This window comes from Molothrus aeneus, chromosome 6 (assembly GCF_037042795.1).
Source record: "Molothrus aeneus isolate 106 chromosome 6, BPBGC_Maene_1.0, whole genome shotgun sequence".
NCBI lineage: Eukaryota > Metazoa > Chordata > Aves > Passeriformes > Icteridae > Molothrus > Molothrus aeneus.
The window spans coordinates 48625798-48646104 of record NC_089651.1 but is presented as its reverse complement, the minus strand read 5'-3'; the positions used below and the strand labels follow the sequence as shown (position 1 = coordinate 48646104).

The following is a 20307-nucleotide window of genomic DNA, read 5'->3' as shown; positions in this document are numbered from 1 at the left end:
ATTGAATGTACAGAAATGTTTCCTCCAATAAGCTCATTTCTTAGAATGCTGTTCATCTCATAGACCTTACACTTTCAAGGGCATAAATATCAGAAAGAACAGTGGTATTCATAACCAAACCAAAGAAAATAGATATTTTCCCACTTTTTATTTTGTTATCTTTTTTTTTAATTTCAGCTTTGTCCATCAGCTAGTTATTTAAAACTTCAAATTTTCTTCCCAAAGAACTTATTTATTCTTGTCTCTCCCTGGTGAAGATATAGGGCTAATTTATATGCAGCAAACACATAAAAATTCCACAAGATTCTGCATAAATATTTCTCTATCCTTTCATACAATATTTCATTGTTACAGAACTTGATTTCTCTACAGTTTTAACTAAATACATGTTCTATACCTTTTAATAAATCATAAGAGAATACCTATTAGATGAAAAGAAAGAAAAGTTAAAAATGCTGGTATGGATTTCCTATATCAAAAAAGATTTGCTATTTTTCCTGTAGCAAAAGAAAAAAAAGAAAAAAGGAATAGCTGCTAAAAAAAATTCTCTCTATCAATCTAACAATTTTAGAGCCCATTTTATGCATAACCTAATTCAACATACAGCAGAGATGCCTTGCCCATTGTCCTGGGGTGACTGTATGATCCAATATCCCCATTATCTGTTTTTTTCCTGCTCAGAAATAGGTCCTGTAGCTTTAAAAACTGTAAAACTGTATGGTTTTCCATATGTTACAAAGATTAGGGCAACAAAAAATGTCATCTTAGCAGTTTTGTTGGCCTATGCTGGTGGAAAATTATAGACAATAAATATTTCGTCCTCTAGTCTGGTATTTCCCATGCTGTCAAAAATGATTATAAAGGTCTTTTTAGGTTCAGGTTAGGGAAAAAAAAAGAAATTATAATTTCTCAATTTAGGGAAATACATCAACTTCTAAATTATTGTAAAGTAGGGCAGATGCACCAAAAGCACTTTTAGAATGGTAACTTTTCATTTTACTGTTTCAGCATTAAAATTTAGAGATTAAATTCTGTTCTATTTCCCTCTAGTGACTACTTTCATTGAAATAGGATTTCATTCAGATTTATTGTGAAGTAGCAGAATGGGAGATGACCCCTTAAGGCAGCCACTCATTACTCTTGTAGCAAATTATGTAATTTCTGAATTTGATTTCCAGTGCACATGAGGCATAAGACGTGCTGCAGTCAAAAAAAACAGGGACGAGGATCTAACATAGAGAAGGGCTTTATTCAAGTTCTCTAAAATGGATTTTGAAGATGCTTTTAGTTTTGGTATCTGCTGCTCTGTGAACATGTGTTTTGAGATCAACTTCCATGAATTCAAGTGAGACTTACCATTTTTCTCATGTTAGGGCAGGTTTTGAATAGTATGAACCAATTACTTCCACATAAAAAGCTGAATGCCTATTTGACACATACCTGGGCAGGCATTGGAAATCTGCAGGCACTGGAAATTTTGCTCCAGGTTTATGACCTTTGAGAAATTTTACCTATTATTCATTCTTTAGTGTTGGGAACTTAGAGCAGAAGAGTAAAATAAAACCAATTCTAAGAAAAGAATCGCCAGAATTCTGTGCCCATCCCTTTTCCTTCCTTTTATAGCCCCAAATTTTATTAAAATATTTTTTAAAAAAAAAAGTGGTGGTGGGGAAAGCTTTTACAAGAAAATAAAGGTGGTTTTTTTTCCTTTTCTAACAGCAAGAAGAAACATATAGCAATTCCCACATGGAGTAATACAAGGGAACACAAGTTATTGTGTGTTCAGGCCTACTGCCATCACTAAAGACAATCTCTTGTATTCCTTAAGAAAAATTTTTGACATCAGCTCATTGAATTTTAAAAATGAATCTTCATTTATAATTTGCACAAACCCCTGATGCTGTGCAAACCCACAACCCAGCCACCAGCAATGAGTGTGAATGTCTCAAAGCCATGGTAAGATAGGGATGATTCCTAGGTCATCCTTTCCATGTGCTTCCCAGACTTCCAGTCAACAGATCACCTTAAACCATGAAACCTTCTGCCTGGCACCATGCTTTCTTTTCCAGAAAATGTGTTTGAAACAGTATAAAGGTAATATGGAACTAAACACAGCTTTGCACAACTTAGTTGACCTTTCCTGATCACGTTTGAGACCCAGAAGACACAATGGATTGATCTTTGTAGGTATTGTGCCTCTAATTACTGTGGCTGGATAGTCTTTCCTCTTTAGCTAAACAAGTTACATCAGAACTAAAGCATTATAAGTCAGTTCTGGAGGTTTTCCTTGCTTTCTTTTGGTTCTGTACTAATCAGGAAACAGCACTCCAGGTTGGACAAGGAATTTTCCATCCTTCCCACCCTCACTGCATTTGCTCTGCCTACAGCCCTAATACATCTTCAGCTACTAGTGAACAAAAAATCATATTGTATCCACATGCATCTTTGCCTGTCTCTTGTCAGGTACTCCACTGAAAACAGAATTATAGGAAGTACTTAACAGAAGAACCTTTTGTAGTGAACCCATTATCTTCTGAAATGTCTTTATTTCAGTGCAACTGCCTTTCCATTCACTTGATTTGTATTTCCTGTCACAGTCTAAGGAATTTCTATATTATTTTCATTTCATAAATCCATCATATGAGATTGGTTTAAGAAAGTCAATAATATTATATCTTTTTCTTCATTCATCTTGAGAAAGAACATTTTTTTAACTTCTACATTAATGATGAAAAATTGACTGCAGTTTTGCTGAAGAATTTACTTATTAAAATCTGAATTAATCATATAAAAGGGAAATCCTCATTGCCTTATAATGTAGTATCCACAAGATCTGAAAAGTGAGTTTCTTTGTCTTGGGTTTTGTCTTTGCTCTCATAATCTTGTTTATTTTTCTCTGCAATAATACTACTTCTGGTCTATGAACTACCCTGGATATAATATTTAAAGTAATAATTACATGGTTCAGAAAATTTGTCCAAATTTTTTATGATTTACTAAAGTAAAATCAAATCTTAATTTCAGATTTAAAGAAAATATATGTAATTTTTGTTCATTTTCAAGGGGAAAATATAGGTCGTTTTCTGCTTAAGAAACCGTACTGAAGTCATGGGATTTATACCAACAGATAATTTGACTGAGAAGGTACCAGACTTTGAATGCTTCCATATTGCCTAATTTAATTATTTAGCAGACATTATATATCTTGTTGGGTTTTCACTGAAAAATAAAACAAAGACATGTTCTCTGTGTATCAAGGATAACTGATATTATTCTGAATCCTAAGTGATGTGGGAATAAAAACCTGCTAAAATGTTGAAGATGAAAGAAAATTGTCATGTTTTGGTCACAAAGATAAGGTGGACAATGCATTTTCTGGGCAACCAGCAAAAATAGGAAGAGCAAAGGGCAGGTTTGGGGTGGACTCTTCCATCATCCAGACCACTGGGAAAACAGGGAAGCAGGAACATATTGGTAACAAAGTCTTATGGTGATGTATCTGTTTCTACAAAAGCTAAAGAAAGCAAATAAAGGAAAAGGCCCCTGACTGTGCCCCTGACCAGCCTGGAAGAACAAGTTGAGATTGTGCAGATGCAAAGTAACCTGTCAGAGTGACCATGAAATAGATGACAGAATTAACAAGCCTCAGATGGTTAGAAGGGAGAACACAAACATCATAAATCATGGAGCTCAGGACAGCAGACTGCAATAAACACTTGGACGTGGAAGTGCTAGATTTTTACATAATGTCAGTAAAAAGGGGAGTAGGAATTGGAGAGAGCTGGTAGTGTTGTTAAAACAAACAAAAACAAAAGGAACAAAAAATAGGACAATTCATTGTATACTGAACTAGAGTGTCAAAGTCTAGGAATAAAAAGAAAGGCAAAACATAACTTGTGACAAAGTAAAACATAGGAGAAAATTTATTACTATTAGAATATTAAGAAAAATGCTGGTCTGTTCCTCAACAGGAATCTTGAGAAGGTCACAGTGTTAATGTCATCTTTGCTTCCCTCTTCAGCAAAAATGTCAACTCTGATCTTACAGCTAAGAAAATGAGCTGCAGAGATAGAGATGAGTAATAAAACCAGAACAATAGGTAAATGAGAGGTTCCAAGATAGGCTCAGTGGAAATTCTACATAGGTATTTTCCTTCAGCCTGCCTTTTTTCCCCACAGATGATAAATCATTATGTTTTGAAAACCAGTCAAAAATAAATTAGGCTCCACAGATCTCAGAAAAACCACATCTAATTAAACTGCATCTAATTAAAACTACATCTAAAAAAAAAAAGAAAAAAAAGAGGAGAGAAGACTTGTCAGCCTACTTTCAATTTTAGAAAAATCTTGAAATTAAGAGTCAAACAAACCATTCACAAACACCTAAAAGACAGAAAAGTCATGACTGCCTGCATGGACCTTTCAACCTTACAATATCAAATAATAGTAAATTAATCTTTGTATGAGATCAGATTTGCTAAAGTGTAACAATGAGAAATAAATAAGACAAAAATAACCAGTCACAAGAGGAGCTGTTAGTCACAAGATAACATGAAGTTGGTTGGGAGTGCTGTTCTGCTGAAAGGCTCTGGAAAGGGATCTGGACAGGCTGTATCCATGGGTCAAGGTCAGTGGTGTGACATTCAACAAGACCAAATGCCAGTTCTGCACTTGGGTCACTCACAACAGCCCCACAGTGCCACAGGCTGGGGCAGAGTGGCTGCAAAGCTGCCTGGTGGAAAAGGACCTGGGGGTGCCCTCTGACAGCAGCTGAACATGAGCCAGCTGTGCCCAGGTGGCCAAGAAGGCCAATGGCATCCTGGCCTGTGCCAGCAATGGTGTGGCCAGCAGGGCCAGGGCAGGGATTGTCCCCCTGTACCCAGCCCTGGTGAGGCCACACCTCAAATGCTGTGTTCTGGGTTCCTCATGACAAGAAAGAGATTGAGGGGCTGGAACATTGAGGGCAGCAGAGCTGGGGAAGGGTCTGGAGCACAAAGTGTTGTGAGGAGCAGCTGAAGCTGTTTAGTCTGAAGAAAAGAAGGCTCAGGGGGGTCTTGTCTCTCTCTTCAACCACCTGAAAGAAAGCTGTAGCCAGGTGGGGACTGGTCTCTTCTCCAAAGCAACAAGCAACAGGACCAGAGGAAAGGGCCTCAAGCCGCAGTAGGGGAGATTTAGATTGGATATTAGGAAAAGCTTCTTCACTGAAAGGGTGGTCAAGCATTGGAACAGGGAAGGGAAAATGCTGCCAAGGGAAGTGGTGTAATCACCATTCCTGGAAGCATTTAAAAGACATAGACTGGCACTTATGGATATGGTTCAGGGGAGGGCTTGGCAGTGCTAGGCTGATGACTGAACTTAACGATCTCAGGAGTCTTTTCCATTGTAAATGATGCTCTGATTGTATAAGTCAAAATTAAACTTCACTGATTTGAGTATCCTTTCTCTGATAGAAGCCACTAGCAAGTGTCAAGGAAGAACATGAAAAAAGCATGGTAAAAATGTATTTAACTTTTATATGGTAGCCTGGTTTCAACAAATATGCAACTTAATGACTTTCAGAGCTGGAAGCTGCGTCAAAAACTATTTTGGGATATTCCATTCAAAATTAAAGTATATTAAAGACAATATTGCAGAATCTGATACATTTTCAAAAATCACTTATATAACATGATTAATATAATTGTTATATACAAAATAAAATATGTTGTATTTTGTTATATACAAAATGCTACCAAAATTAAAGAAGTTTTGAGTACTGAAAGATCTAGGAATAAAACTCCAAGTAATCTTAAAAGGTTAAAGAACATTCGTGAAAAAGCAGGATTCATATAAGAGGGAAAAGAAAAAAAGTTATGCATTTAGATTACACTACACAGATAGAGGATAGAGAATGACAGATCTGCTCTGCTGTAAAAGATCTGAGGATTAAAATGGATCAGATCAGAGCACATGCCAATAACATTGCCAAAAGCAAACATAGTGCCTAAATGAAAGGCTGGCTGGAAGAGCTGGTGCAGCATCCATTGGAGTAGGTTTTCAGTTACAAGCACTGCTCCTCCAGAATAGTCTAGGTCATCTGAAAGGAGCTAAGAGAGAGGAATGAATGATAGAATTCAATAAAATATTGTTCAAGAAGGGCTGAATGGGTCATATAATCTAAATGACAGACATTTGAAAGGAACTTTAACATTTTTCAGGTGTGAAAAAAGCATCTGTAAGGGACTAAGCAATTCTCCATGAACACTACACATAAAGAAAGAAGTTTCTCACATATATACCACCAAGGAAAATTCAAAGCCATGTCTTGGAAAAACTTTTGGACAACCAAAGTTATTCACAAAGCAGCTCAGTCTTCATCACTGGAGTTTATCTAGGAAAAGATAGACAAACACCTATCAAAAAAGGTTTAGGCATAAATGACACAGCTTCATGTTAAGGCAGTTTCCATCCTGGGTCTTTTCAGGTTTGGTTGTTTGGTTTGTTTTTTTTTTTGGTCTCCTTTTAGTTGCTTTTCTATCTGTTTTTGCAGAGGCAAATATCTACTTGAACAACTCACCAATGGATGTTGTAGAGTCTCAAGTAATTCTAATTACATTTGAAAATACAAGTCCTTCCTATGATATACACTGTCTGGCAAAAGTTAGTATATGTGGCTTTATAAGGTCTTTCCTTATTTTTTTCTGAAGGAGATTAAATTACATGCTTTTAGTGCTTTCTTCTGGCCTTACTATCTAGATGTTATGAATAGATTAACTGAATACTGTTGAGTACTGCAACACATTGCTCAGAGATGTTATAGAATCTTCAGCCCTGGGCAATATGCTGTAATTGACCCTGCTTTGAGCACCAATTTGAACTGCAGTGTCTCCAGAGGCCCCTTCCAGCTTCAGCTCTTCTGATTCTGCGAGATCCTGTGATTTCTAGATTGCAACTACATTAAGTGAATCTTATCACCCTGAATCAAGTGAAAACTCTGAAGCATTCAAGAATGAAAAGAAGAAAAATCGATGTGAAGAGCATTTTCTCTCCTGTCATGGTCCACATGGCTTTTTTTTTTGGTGATGTATCCTAATTATTTTTGTTCCAACGGGATTGCTTTTCTAATGAAAATTAGGCTGTTTTCTGCGTTATGAGTGTGGGAAATGAATCTGGTACAAGTTACAGACCTTGTGAGATGCCACCCTGTATGTATGTGATAAGCAGTGATACAAAAACTAGAAGGAGGTTTGGTAAAATAGAGAACATGATGAGATGCTCTGTATGAATTGGGAACTATAAAGACCAATTTAGCACAATAGTTTAGAATGGATAATATGAAATTTTAAATGAGAAAAAGTTAAGTTTTCAATGGAATTTGCATAAAAGAAAAATAGACAAAATACTGGAAGATGTTAAGTGTGCAAAGAAAGACAGGGAATGAAGGCAAAACCAGGAGGAGTCAGCTTCCTCAGCTCAATGAGGGCTGCTGTCTGATTCTAGGCCCTCTCCACTGAAATCTGGAGTTGTGTCATATGCAAGTCACATCTTTGATATAAACCTAACCCTTCTGTGAATGAGATTTTTTTAGTAATGGTTCTTTTTAAAAGCTCACAGAGAAGGTTTACCTTTATCCCCAGGACAGCAGAAGCAGAACCTATCGAACCCACTTCTCTGTTAAGCCCATATTTTCAGAATAAGATTCACCTCCTTTGATTTATCTGATCCCTCAGCAGAAACCACAGACATGGATAGTGGAAACAAATCCTTCTCATGATGCAAAGAAGAGATAGATGCTTCTGAGTGGGAGTGAGAATCACAAGTAAACCAGCAAGCACTAAGCTAACCAGAGGAAGTAGTGTGACATGGTGTCCCCTTACTGAAACTCTGAGGTAAAAGTTGTGCAAGCCTGACAATTAGAGACTCAAACCATGTCCTAGATGTTGGCACTTATACCAAGTACTTTGGAAACAGAACACTCCTTAATTCCTTTAAATGGCTGAAAAATGCAAGTGGTGATTATAATTTATGTTATAGATTAGAAGTTAAGTGCTCTTATGCAGGAAATAGAAACTCTGAATATGAGACCTTCCCCAGCCTGGTGGTTCAAACTCAAAATTTCCATCTTCCATCAGCACAGCTTATCAATTTTAGAAGGAAGCTTTGGATGAGAATTGCTTTTCTGCAGAAGCTCTGTCATCATGCAATAAAGAATTCACTGTTCCTATATACTAAGAAATTTACTACTCAAATTTACTAACAAATTGAGAATGTAATTTCATTTTAAAATGAAAAATAAAGGCAAAGTCACTGTTACAGAGAATTCATCTGTGAATGGCAAATTGCCTCCCGAAGCAAATGCACTCATTATGCTCAAAGAAAGGATGAGATCTCCCACAGTTAAATAAAACTAGTAGGAAAAATAATTGCTTGATAAATCAGAGTAATTAAATTTTGCACATGTGAATGCTACTGCACCTCTGTCATCAGTACAAGGCCAGCCCTGTAGCAGAGAAACAGCACATAAAGCTCAGCCTTCACTCCCTGAAAAATGTACTACTGAAAGAAATAGCATACCTTTTCCCTTTTAGCTCTTCATTAATGAGGAATGGGAAATCTTGCCCCACAAATCTATTGGGATCAGAGCAGCCAGAAACTGTGATGATGCTATCTAGTTCCAGTTCACCTCCTGCAAACATTCCACCCATCATTAGTGTGTCTTCTAACATTTAAAAAACACAAAGCAATAGACTCTGCTTTTCTTTGGGAACCTGTCTGACAGGTCATTTATTAGTTGGTCTGTCTTATGTGTTAATTTTTGTGTTCCAGGTAAACAACTGTTTCCCCTGATAAACTTCCATAGGAAGAATAAAGTTCCGCCACTATCCTTTAAAATTTCAAAAGTTAATTCTTGACCATTTAAACAATTTTTGTGTTTAGGCTATTTAAACACAGTTATCTACATCTAGGCATGCACACATTCATCAGTTTTCCATTTGCCTGCAGCAGTCAGCAGAAACCCAGCCAATGCAACCTAGAGCACAATTGAGTTCCCCCCAACCAAGGGGAGCAGCAGCTGCTGAGCTGAATCACTCGCTCAGCTCCAGTGACTCCAGCCTTGATCTTTATTGACTCTAACTTTGATACTGAGGGCTCAATCCATTGCCCACATAGAAGGAGGCAGTGGACAGCATAACCTGCCTGTCCTGTTGGCAATACATCTTGCAGAGCTGTCAAGGTGCCTTGCACACTGCAGGGCATCTGAAATGCCAGCAGTTCCCATGTGAGGGTGACTGAAGGAAGCCTTTAGGCCACAAACAGACTCCTGCAGGGAGGCATAACAAATTTAGGTATCTTGCTTGTCAGCTGAATCTCTGGAATTCAGGAATTTGAACAGCTTTATCTGCAAAGGCCATGGCACTGCCACAGGAGCAGTAGCACTCATAAGAAGTGGCTTATTCTGGCTTCCCTCCTATTCAACAGGCTAACAGGAGGAAAGCACAGCACAAGCTCATTCATATCTATTCCTCAGGAGTACAAGCATGCCTTGCATACTCTGTCTTCAGAACCAGTCAAGCAGAAATCACCAGCAATTACTTTCACAAGAGTTACAGAAGAATGATTTTGGGCTTAGGGTCATTTTAAGGCATAGCTATATGATCAGATTTAGATGATCATAAGTTAACTCCACATTTTATGTCACCTCAGGTTCACAATGCATTTAGACAGAATAACCTTATTACAGAATAACATGTGAACTAAAAATTCACACCTCTCAGTTTATTCATGCAGGCTCAGTAAATGGCAAACTGGGCTATAGTCCAAGCTGGAACTGGCCTGTGCTGCAGAATCTTGGGCAGAGAGGGCATCAGATACCAACCTTTGTATATTTAGGTATACTCAGATACTTTGGTGCTGACCTCCCTCACTGCAAGATCACCAGGAATTTGGTATATTGGAACATCAGGCAACAAAAGACTCATGAAGCACTGAGAGAGCATATCTATACAGAAACATGTATTCACCTTTTGGCAGTCCATTTTTGACAAAAGGAAAGTTGCTTTTTATTAAGAGAATCTAAACAAAAAATAGTCATTTTCCCAAAAGCTTAATGTTCTGTAAATATCAGTTCCCTGAGCAATTTCCTTAAAAAAAGTTCAGATAATCTTATTACTGATGTAATCTGTGCATTTAGTCTCCTTTTAACTTCTCCACTACAGCATTTCTGTAGGAATTGACCATAATAAATGTGATTATGGATGCAGTTTACACAGGTATAGCTGCTGATATAACTTATCCATTTGGTGGTTAGCTATTCTTTTAGTCTAAATATTGCCAGATGACTGAGCAAGTTCTTTGAGCTTCTTCCCAACATGCCTCTTGTGTGTATGTGTCGTGTCTGGCAAAAACTGTAATGTCCACTGAGAGAAAGAAGACATGGAGCAGATGCTCAACTGCATTTCTTTCCCTGCTTGACTGCAGTGACTGCTCTGAGGAATAAACAATCCACTCAGTAAAACAAACTGCTGCAAATGTTCACTATGGGCTCTATCATTTGATTATTACCTTGTTTATACTCTTTTCCTAAACAGGTTTATTCAAATTCCCCTACCAATCTATACCCTCCTGAATTTTTATCAGCTATATCTCTTCCCTCCAGGCAGAGCCCACACTTCCTTTTTGCTACAAGACTTTTTTATCTGCACGTAGGATTGGATTTTGTGTTTGATTTTGTAAGGTACTTGTTCTTGGAATTAGTTCCTGCTTTTTTATTAAGGGATGGCATGTTCTATAAAGTATTCCATCTCTAAATCAGACAGTGAGAGAAAAAAAAGTGATGTCTCCCATTTTCAGATTTGAAAGAGCAGCTGATGTCAGAAAGGAAGATAAAAAATTTGACCTTATAACAATCTGGTTCATGATGATGCTGCCTTTTACTCTCAATGTCCAATTTATCTCAGAGCACATGCAGGGTGAAGACTGCAAAGTAAGACTAATGGGCATGGCAGAAACATGTGCAGTAATTCATCATCATAACAAAGCATAGCACAATTATCAAGAATTTCCTGTAGACTTGCCATGATTACATAGAAACAAATTGTTTCGTCTGCTCAGCTAGAAGTGCAAGAATACTGAACCAAAAACCAGAAAGGGATTGTTGCCACCTATATACACAAATTATCCTTTTAGGAAATGACAAATGTACAATTTGGCTTTCTTTTTGGGTTTGTACACTGAAATAGTATTCATTCAGTGCCTGGCCAAATGGTCTGGTCTCTATGTTCTGCAGCAGGACACATCACAAAAAACAGGAAGAAGAGGCAGCTGGCTGCAGGGTTTGAAGAGTTAATGGATGTAATCACAATATCTTTTTCCTGCTTTCCAAAGACTTTATTGCAGCAAAAATTTCAAGTAGAACGAAGGAAGGGAAACCTTTAATTAGTTGGAATTTACTTATTAAAAAAAACCAAAACAACTTGTCTCTGCTTGGCATATCTTCCTGAGAAAAGACTAACATCAGCATCACTTTGTGACTAATTTGGTTTGGTGCTGTTCCTGGTGTTCAGCTACCTGGAGTACAGTTTAGGCTGCTGTTTATTTGACTCTCCTCCCTGAGGACCACTCTTCTGTAGGAAAATTAAAGCTATGCAATGCTTACACAGACATTTCTTGCACTCCTGCTGGAGAACAAGACCCATTCTGAGTAAGCACTAATAATAGACAACATTGCAAGTAGCTGCTTGGGACTCACATGCCTGAGAGACACAATATTAAAGGAGAAGTCACTGCTGAAAGGAGCAGATAGATTGCATTTACTATCACAGATCTCTACTGTGTTTCAGTGATCATGCCACTTAGGTAAAGTGGGACTTTGAGAGCTAAAGTCTAATTAAAATAAGTGGGCGTTATATAACCATGCTCAGAAGGCAAATTTTCTGCAATATTCCTTAGTGACTAGAAGCTGCCTTCTTTAAAGCATTTACACAACTCAGCTCTAGCAATTTAATGGTTGGAAGATGATAAGGAAATAAATTAGATTTTGGTACACAGCAGTCAAATTAATTTCAGGGGTATATGTAAGGCTTAGCACTTAAGTCCCTTAACCACATCATGACCCATATCAACTGGAAGGTCCCAGTTTTTCAGGGAAGGCTGGATAGCACACATCACACAATTGCTTTTTAGAAGATGTCATCATGCATCATGACAAAAGTCATGTTTCAAGGAATGCCTTCACTCCACCAGGATATCCATTATGGTCAGGGATGCATTGCTGAGGTTCCAGGGATGCATCTGGCCCAGGGAGTGAATGTAACCTTCCCGTCTTTTCTTTTGTTTTAATTGGTTTGCTTTTGTTCCTTTCTTGATTTTCTTCCTCAAATAATTTCCTTTATTGATCTTGTCTTTTCTCATTTTTCTCTCTTTCTTGGTTACTTCCAGATTAGCACCAGGATGGAAGTCCCATGGGGAGCCCCACTTGGCCCCCTTCTGCTAAGTCCAACAGCCAGCCTTGGCAAAGTGAAGACATTCTTATCAGAAGCAATGGTGGGGAACATTGGTGGGAGGTCTGGTTTTGGTGTCACGGGTTGGTGATAACCTGTCACACTACTGCAGTCCAGGTAACGGTGCAGCCACTGTGCTCTGCCAGCCCTTCTCTGCCAGCCACAAAGGAGCCATGTTAGGTGCAAAGACACCTAAGTTCACTCACTCTGTCTGAGCCTGGTTTGCCAGCATTGCTTCCTTAAGGAATGCTGCACAGAACTCAGTCCCCAGGGAGGGGGAGCCTGCTGCTATCAACCCCATCAAGGAAAATATATCAGCCTCAAATTAATTTCACTGTATGGATGAATTCTGCCAAGTTCCTGGAATTTTCACAAACCAGTTTCATCTACCCTTAATTTACTGATCTACTTTTTAAAATGTAAACAACTTTCAAATAAGATTTTATTGCATTTGGATATAATTCTTGTCATGTTCTGTACTTTTCTGCTTCATTTCCAAAGAATGTTGTGATGATTAACTCATGCATTATGTGATGCCATGTGTAATGCTCCCTTGTGACAATAACTCAAATTGCTATTTTCATGCTATCTTCCTGTCTCTCACTCTTGTTTTATTTTTACTCTATCCTCTTACTCATTTGAATAGAAATATTTTCAAGAATATATTTCTGTCTCCTTTTGCCAATTGACTGTCAGCTCACAGTCTAGAAAAATGGGTAAGTGGAAACATCCAGCTCCCACAACTTTGCTTCCAGTTGCTACAGAGCTCACTTTCCCAGGAATTCTCCTGGACCTTCATATGCAGAGCTCAGTCACTCACCAAAACATCAGCAAGTTTTATAGAAACTCTTTGAATGCCTGGTTAGCAAGGGTTCAGCTCAAACAAGCAAGGAGAAAGCTCATAGCTTTACAACTTTGTTATATTCAAAATGAGATTCAGTACTTTTAAACCTTCATTCTGGATATCAATAGGAAAGAGAGCTTCTGGATGTTAACTGATCATGGATGAAATGGAACTTATTATTTTGAATATTAATTATTCTTAACCTGAATAAAGATGCAGATAAATCCATTTCATTTTACCATTTGAATAGAAGAAATAGGACTAAAATTTAAAGTCCCATAATTCTGACAGTGATGTAGGAACTCATATAACATGCATGGAGAACCCACAGCAATGGAAAATCCAGGAGAGAAGAAATAGACAGCAGAAGACATGCAATCAAGAGAAATTTGAGGTTTCTCTTGAATTCTAGTTGTCCTTGATCACATCAGTAATAACCTGTTACTATTCACCAACTCCATATCCCAAATCTGTGTAGAAAATGGTAAGAAAACTAAGGACAGGAAAACTCAGCTTTCAGGAGCAGGCATAAGTTAATCACCTATTTTCCACCAAGTGTTCTGTGCACAATTGTCCCAACAAAGGATAAACCAGAATAAAACCAGAAAAGTCCATGCAAATAGATGTTTGAGGTTAATAACTCTTGTGAGCCTATCCAGGGCTGGCACTAGAAAACTCTATCATTCCATAACAAGAAGTACAGTCTAAAAAGACTGATTTAGATTTTAAGCCCACCTCCTTGTGAGAGCAGGACTGCTCTCAAAGTACTCTAAGCAGTAGTTTAAATACACAAAGGAATGGCTTTGCTCTTCCTTGTCTTGAAATCTACCCAGGTTTGGAATTCAGTATCCACTCCTCAGTGGCTTTTTGCTGTTCTCCACTTTCAGTTGCTATATATACAACAGAAAACTGAAATTTACATTAGGTGGCCCTGTATGAGTGTGCTCAATCAGTAAAAATGTTTCCTGCATATAGGGGCTATATGGATGCAGCCTCAATAGCTGCCAGACATTGGGATGGCAAAGGCCTGTGTGCTTGTGTCTCTCACATCACAACCTGATCACCTGTTCTTTTATCCTATCACTCCCACAGAGGGAGCACCCCAAGGAACAGCTCCAGCCAGACTGCTCCTCCTTGCTGTCAAGGTCACTTACAGACATTAGGAGATATTCATCTATCCTTAGCCAGTAAACTGAAAGACATTTCACTTTCTTTGTACATCCTCATCTAATAATGTTTCTCTCTGAATTGCCTCCAGTTCACTGCACTGTTAATTAACTTTTATGCACTACCAGAGATGAATGCATCTCAGCAGTGACTTAAGTGATTTCTCTACAGCTTGTGTTTCATTTCCATTCATAAAACAGTTCAACCTATATTAGTCAAAATTGTCCCCCTTTGTAATATTTTTGCATTTCCATAGTGTCTCTCATTGTAAAGTAAAAAAGGACAGAGCAACAGAGGAAGTAAAAATTTAAATACCACTATTTGTCTTTGACTGAAACACTCAACTTGGTTAAGGGAAAAAAACACCATTCTCTGAGTGTTTGTCAGCTCTGTACTTTCTACCTGCCATTTGCATTATTAAACAACAATATCTGAGTCTTGCCTAAATATCAATATAATAGGACCTTAGTTGTTTAGCAACATTGTTTTAAGCTGAAGTTTCATACAAAAAAAAACCAACCCCAAAAAACCCACATAAGCACTACAAAATGTGTCACTGTAGCAAGGTTTTCTTTAACAGTCTGCAAACAGCACACAGCTTTTCCTGCACATTTTAAGGACATATCTAGAGTTCACAAGCACTTTCAATTTTATCACCTAATTATTAGAGAGACAATTTGCAAGAGTAAACAGTTCATACACCATCTGAAGCTCTTAGTATTACAATGAACACGGATATAAAATTATTTTGTTACATAATAGCAGAACGTGTCTGACTTACACAAATGTTGAATCATTTAGAGCTTAAAGCTGAGGTTTCCCACACTGATGGTCTATAGATTTCTGACAGTGGTCTGCAGCTGAAGGTTTATTGTTGTCTGGGTACACAGTATTCATTCCCTGTGGACAGTGGGGAGAGAAGAGATTAATAAAAAACAAATTGACCAAGAAAAAATACTTCAGTTTATCAGCAGCAGTAAAATATTTTTTTGCTAAAGACTGTAGTCCTACAATTTCTGCTAGGAATTTTTGCATTTTATTCTGATTTTGTCAAACATATTGTTTATACTGAAATTTTCTTTTTCAGACTATTTCCTCTTTTCCAATATATCCATTTATGAGAAAAAAACCTGCACAAGATGTTATTTATAGGGCATTTTCAACAGGGAAAACTCCCTCTCCAAAACAAGTAAAAAGGAAAGTTTTAGCTGGCTTAGGGAGCCTTATGTCACTGATGATGGATAAAATGCAAAATGTGAATGTACAAGGAATTTAAGCAATAAAAGGGAGCAAAACAATGACAATTTCATATTTTGGGACAAAACCAGGAAAGACAAAAGCATCATATGCTCAAAGATTTCACAAAGAGGACTTTGTGACTTTTACAAGTCCCTGAGCCTGCAAAAGGACGATCAGGGAAAAAATAGGTGTGCTGAAGGGATGAACTAGCAGTGAAAATACTAAATGCCTTTTTTGCCTTTGTCTTCACAGGCAGAACCTGCTCCTGGACCTTTGTGTTGCTGCAAAGAAGCGGGGCATTCATCAGCAGTAGTTCAGAACTGCCTGCAGCCTGGACACACTCAGTGTAAGGGGCTCCTTTGGCTGTCCACAGAGGTGTTCAACACCACTGTGAGGTGACTGCTTATCACCTGGGAGAAACTGCACTCAGGGGGGACATAATGAGTAGAAACAAGGCTAACATATGTCCATTTTAGGGGAATGATGGCTACAACAGATACCAGGCCACAACCCAACACCTAGGGACCATAATAAACTCAGGAAGCTGAACAGCAGAAACCTCATGAAGTTCATCAAAGTATCAACTTGGAGTTCTAAGTAAAATAAATGCAAATCTTTTGGACCCATTTTGGGACAAAAAAAAAGTGATTTGTTTTAGGATAGGCTGAAGTATGTTTTTTCAAACAAATAACGTGTTCAACAGTTTTGGTTTGTCCTGCTCTGGAAAAACCATGTCATATTTCAGTATACATCATTTCCATAAACAGTTGCTCAATTTGGCACAGTGTTATATATATGTAGAAAACATTTGGCCATGGTTTTGTCAGAACTGCCTCTGTGACTGTCACAGCTCCCCTTTATTCTTCTGTCATTGTTTGCTCATCTTATTTAACATCATTCATTCTAATTTCCATGCTAATAAACGCAAATCAAAAGCCACAGATAAAAAGAGAAACCAACATGTACTACTACTACTACAGAAAAAAGACCTTCAAATTCTGTCTCAAAAACACATTTTAAATTACATTTTTTTTTTAACCAGTGATGGCTAAAATCAAGTTCAGGAATACATTCAAGAATATTTGTTTATTAAAACATAAAAATTTTCCACTACCACAAAGTTAAGATTCAATTGCTCAACAATCACAACCAATTCCAAACTTTCTCAGGTCTAATAAAACCACTGCTTTAACTGTATTAGTTATCCAAGTAGTACAACTTGCACTGCAGGATATAAAAGATTCATGTCAGTAGAGATTTAAGCTCAGAAAAGTAGAACAATACTTAATGGTTAATGAACTGCATTGGAATATTCCTTAAAGCAATTTCTCTTTTTCTATGTCTGTGTTACACTGGGTTTTATTTCATCCAAGCCAAGTGAAAACTTAAAAACTTAAACAAGTTAGGGGTTTACTGCTACCCCAAAATTCAAGAAGAATGTGGTCATCCACATTTGTTTCATAGAGAAACTGCTTTCAGAAAAGCAAGAAATCGTGAGACTTCCTGGTTAGCCCTAAGCTTAGAAGCAGTAATGAAAAAGAATAACTCTAATGAAAGCAGCAGATGAAGTAGGAAGAACCTTTCCAGAAGTGTAATTTTGGATGCTGAAATATACTGTAGTGAGAAGCAACCTGCATGAAAGATACACTGCAGTTCTTCCTAAAGCCTCTGTTTTGGTTTTCACCTAGTGAGACAACAGTGAACAATGGAAACAATAATTATACTGGCATCCCATGTTTCTGCTCTTTTAATAGTATTTCCTCTCAAATATTTAATTCCACAGCTGCATTCTCTGAATATTTTAAGCTTGATTATAGAATTCCTGCAACCTGGTTTATACTGTTTTTGCCAGGCAATAACCCAAAAGAATGAAAACAAGCTAATACTTGGAGAGGTGCTGTGAGCATACTCACATGCCACATAGCCTAGCCACAAGTACCTAACAGAATTCACAGTGCCTTCTATGAAATCTAATGCTTGGGAAAGCACAAAAAAATTGATTTAGCTATCAGTCTTTTGTCTGAGTTCACCACAAATTTTCAATTTCCTCCAGTTACCTTAATGTCCACAGGAAAAAAAGCTTGTGTTCAATTGACACCTTTCATTTTTTAGTCTCAGATTGTTGTGCAGCTCTTGACTTACATGCAGTGGGGTCAGGTAGCTCAAACTTGGCAAAACTAGGGGTTTCTGCCAGATTTGATGGACAACATCATTCCTTTCAGTGCAAACAATTCTGTCTTCTCTAGCCTGTGGATTTCCTTTCATTGTCTATCATTTTTCACACATACCACACTTATCCATGTATGTTTTCATCTAAGCATACTTGCATGGGCTACAAGCACATGTCCTGCTTCAACCTCATTCTACGTTTATCCACATGGTGTTGTCAGCAGCTGCCTGTTGGAACTACTGCTCCCACTGTAACTCAAACCTGTTTTGGTGCACACAGCTCCCTGTCTCTGCCACCTTCAAAAATCCAGCATGTTCCTATGCTGGTTTATGCTGCCACAGGGATTTATGCAACCCCACACCAAACCATGTCAGGGAATCAATGCAGATGCAACTTTAACAAGCAGAAAAGCAGTGAGCCCCTTTATTCAACACTGCTGGATTATGTCACCTTCAGGTACTGGTATTACTATAGGATCAGCGTTAAAATTCCAGCTTCAGGAATTCTGATCAGCCCTGAAGTATCAACAATTAATGCTCTAAATACCCCTTAATATAGCAATCTTGTTAGAGATCACAGTGTCTGGAACAGGAATGCTCAATCCTCTCCAGCTTCATTTTATCTGCATGCAGTCCAATTTTTTATTCCCAGAACATGTTCTGGAAGCATCACAAGCATGTTGTCTCAGAGAGAGCAACATCTCTGTCAGTGCCTTCTCCAGTGGGGAGTGGGATGTATCCAAGACTTGGGATCCCTAGTTCAGCTCAACCTGGAACACCTCAGGAGCTTCTCCCATGGGTTCTCTTCTTTCTTATACATCACTTATGCTCTCTGTTTTCCTTCTGTGAGCTGCAATTTTTAAACATTGTTGGGACAGACAAGAATCACAGGCCAGTTTATTTTTCGATACTGGTGTAGATGGGCAGAAGAGAGACATATTTTGATCTTTCTCTAGACTTCATTTTTGTTCTTTAACAGTTTAGTCTCCTAGTTTAAATAGATAGACAGGCAATTTGAGCTTGAAGGATCTGTTGTCTCAGGAAAAACATGATCACCCCTCTAAGTATTCTGCTCATGTGTAGTGATTCATACCAGGCCTTATGCTTTGGAAGGTTTGCAGTTCGAAATGTTAATTAACAGATATAGTCCATTTCCATATGTCTTCCTCTAAAGGTTACTGCAACAATATTTCCTGAATATACTTTAACAATTTAATGGCAGCCTGGCAATAGTATCATGATAAATAAATTTAAGTGACATACAGGTTGCGGTGGAGAATACAAAGTATAAGAAAGCAATGTACTTTTTACAGAGATGTGACATGAAAAACATTGACCTGTGGTCCCAAGTAATTTTCATAAGACAAAAGCTTTCATGGTAATAAAAACAAATCAGTCAATGTTCTGAAAGACTAATATAATAAACCATCAGGGAAGCTATTCAGCTGTGTTAACTCCATTTAACAAAAGAGGAGTCATTATTATTCAAACTTTAAGTACAAAGTTTGGTGACAACTTCAGCTGCACTATGACAAAGAGATTCTTGATTAATGAGAGATACCTGCAGAACTGGCAGAGGGACTCGACATGGAAACACACGCTGCCTTGCTGGTCATATTGAACAAAACCAGTTTGACATTAGGACTGGACTTAAATGGCAGGACAGAATTGCAGAAAACCTGAAGATATAAGCATGAAATATTACCATACCCAAGAATTTATATACTGACAAGTGACTAGAACATGAGGAAGATGGAATAGGGGTTGGGAGTGCCAATATTTTTTTTATGGGAAGGAGAAAAAGAAAAGAAGAGGGAAAAAAGTACTTTTAGTCTAAATTGAATCTTAACAAATGGATACTACACTGCTTTTCAAGAGAAACAAAATTATGCTTTATAATTTTATTTTTGAGGCTGTATTGCTATAGCCACTGAGAAAGGGAGAAATTAAGTGAATTACAAGCAATTTGGGGTACAGGTAGAAAAGAATCACAGGTCATGATTACAAACTGCTTTCTAACTGTGGGTTCATCCTTACACACACACTCAGCAGACATCATTTCTTGAGGAGCTTAAATGTTGTAATGATTCTTTTCTTTATGAGGCTCACTCATTTGCAAGCATCTTTGGAGTTCTGGTTTATAAATGAGACAGTATTTGGAAATATCAAGGTACCAAATAGCTAGCTGCAAGTTTTTCAAAATACTAAGAAGATCTCATTTTTTATCTACTCCTTTCCTTATCCTGCACTGAATTCTGGAGACTTTACACACTTAACAAACCAGTTTGCTCTTTATCTATGCCACAAGCAACTCCACCTAAACCCAGTTGGAGTTTTTTTCCAATTGCACAAGGTCCACTCATTTATGTCAAACACAAACTGTCAGCCAGGACTCTGTGGAATATGCCAC

The 20307-nt window shown here is 37.7% G+C and overlaps 1 protein-coding gene across 3 annotated transcripts in view; it reads right to left on the bottom strand.

The window, feature by feature from the left end:
• TUNAR (TCL1 upstream neural differentiation-associated RNA) overlaps positions 1–20307 on the bottom strand; it is a 161703-nt gene that overhangs the window by 47285 nt on the left and 94111 nt on the right. For all 3 annotated transcript variants that reach the window (XM_066551301.1, XM_066551297.1, XM_066551296.1), the window contains one exon: positions 15271–15389. The gene's annotated coding sequence lies outside the window, so the exon portion shown is untranslated. The remainder of the gene's footprint in view (positions 1–15270; positions 15390–20307) is intronic.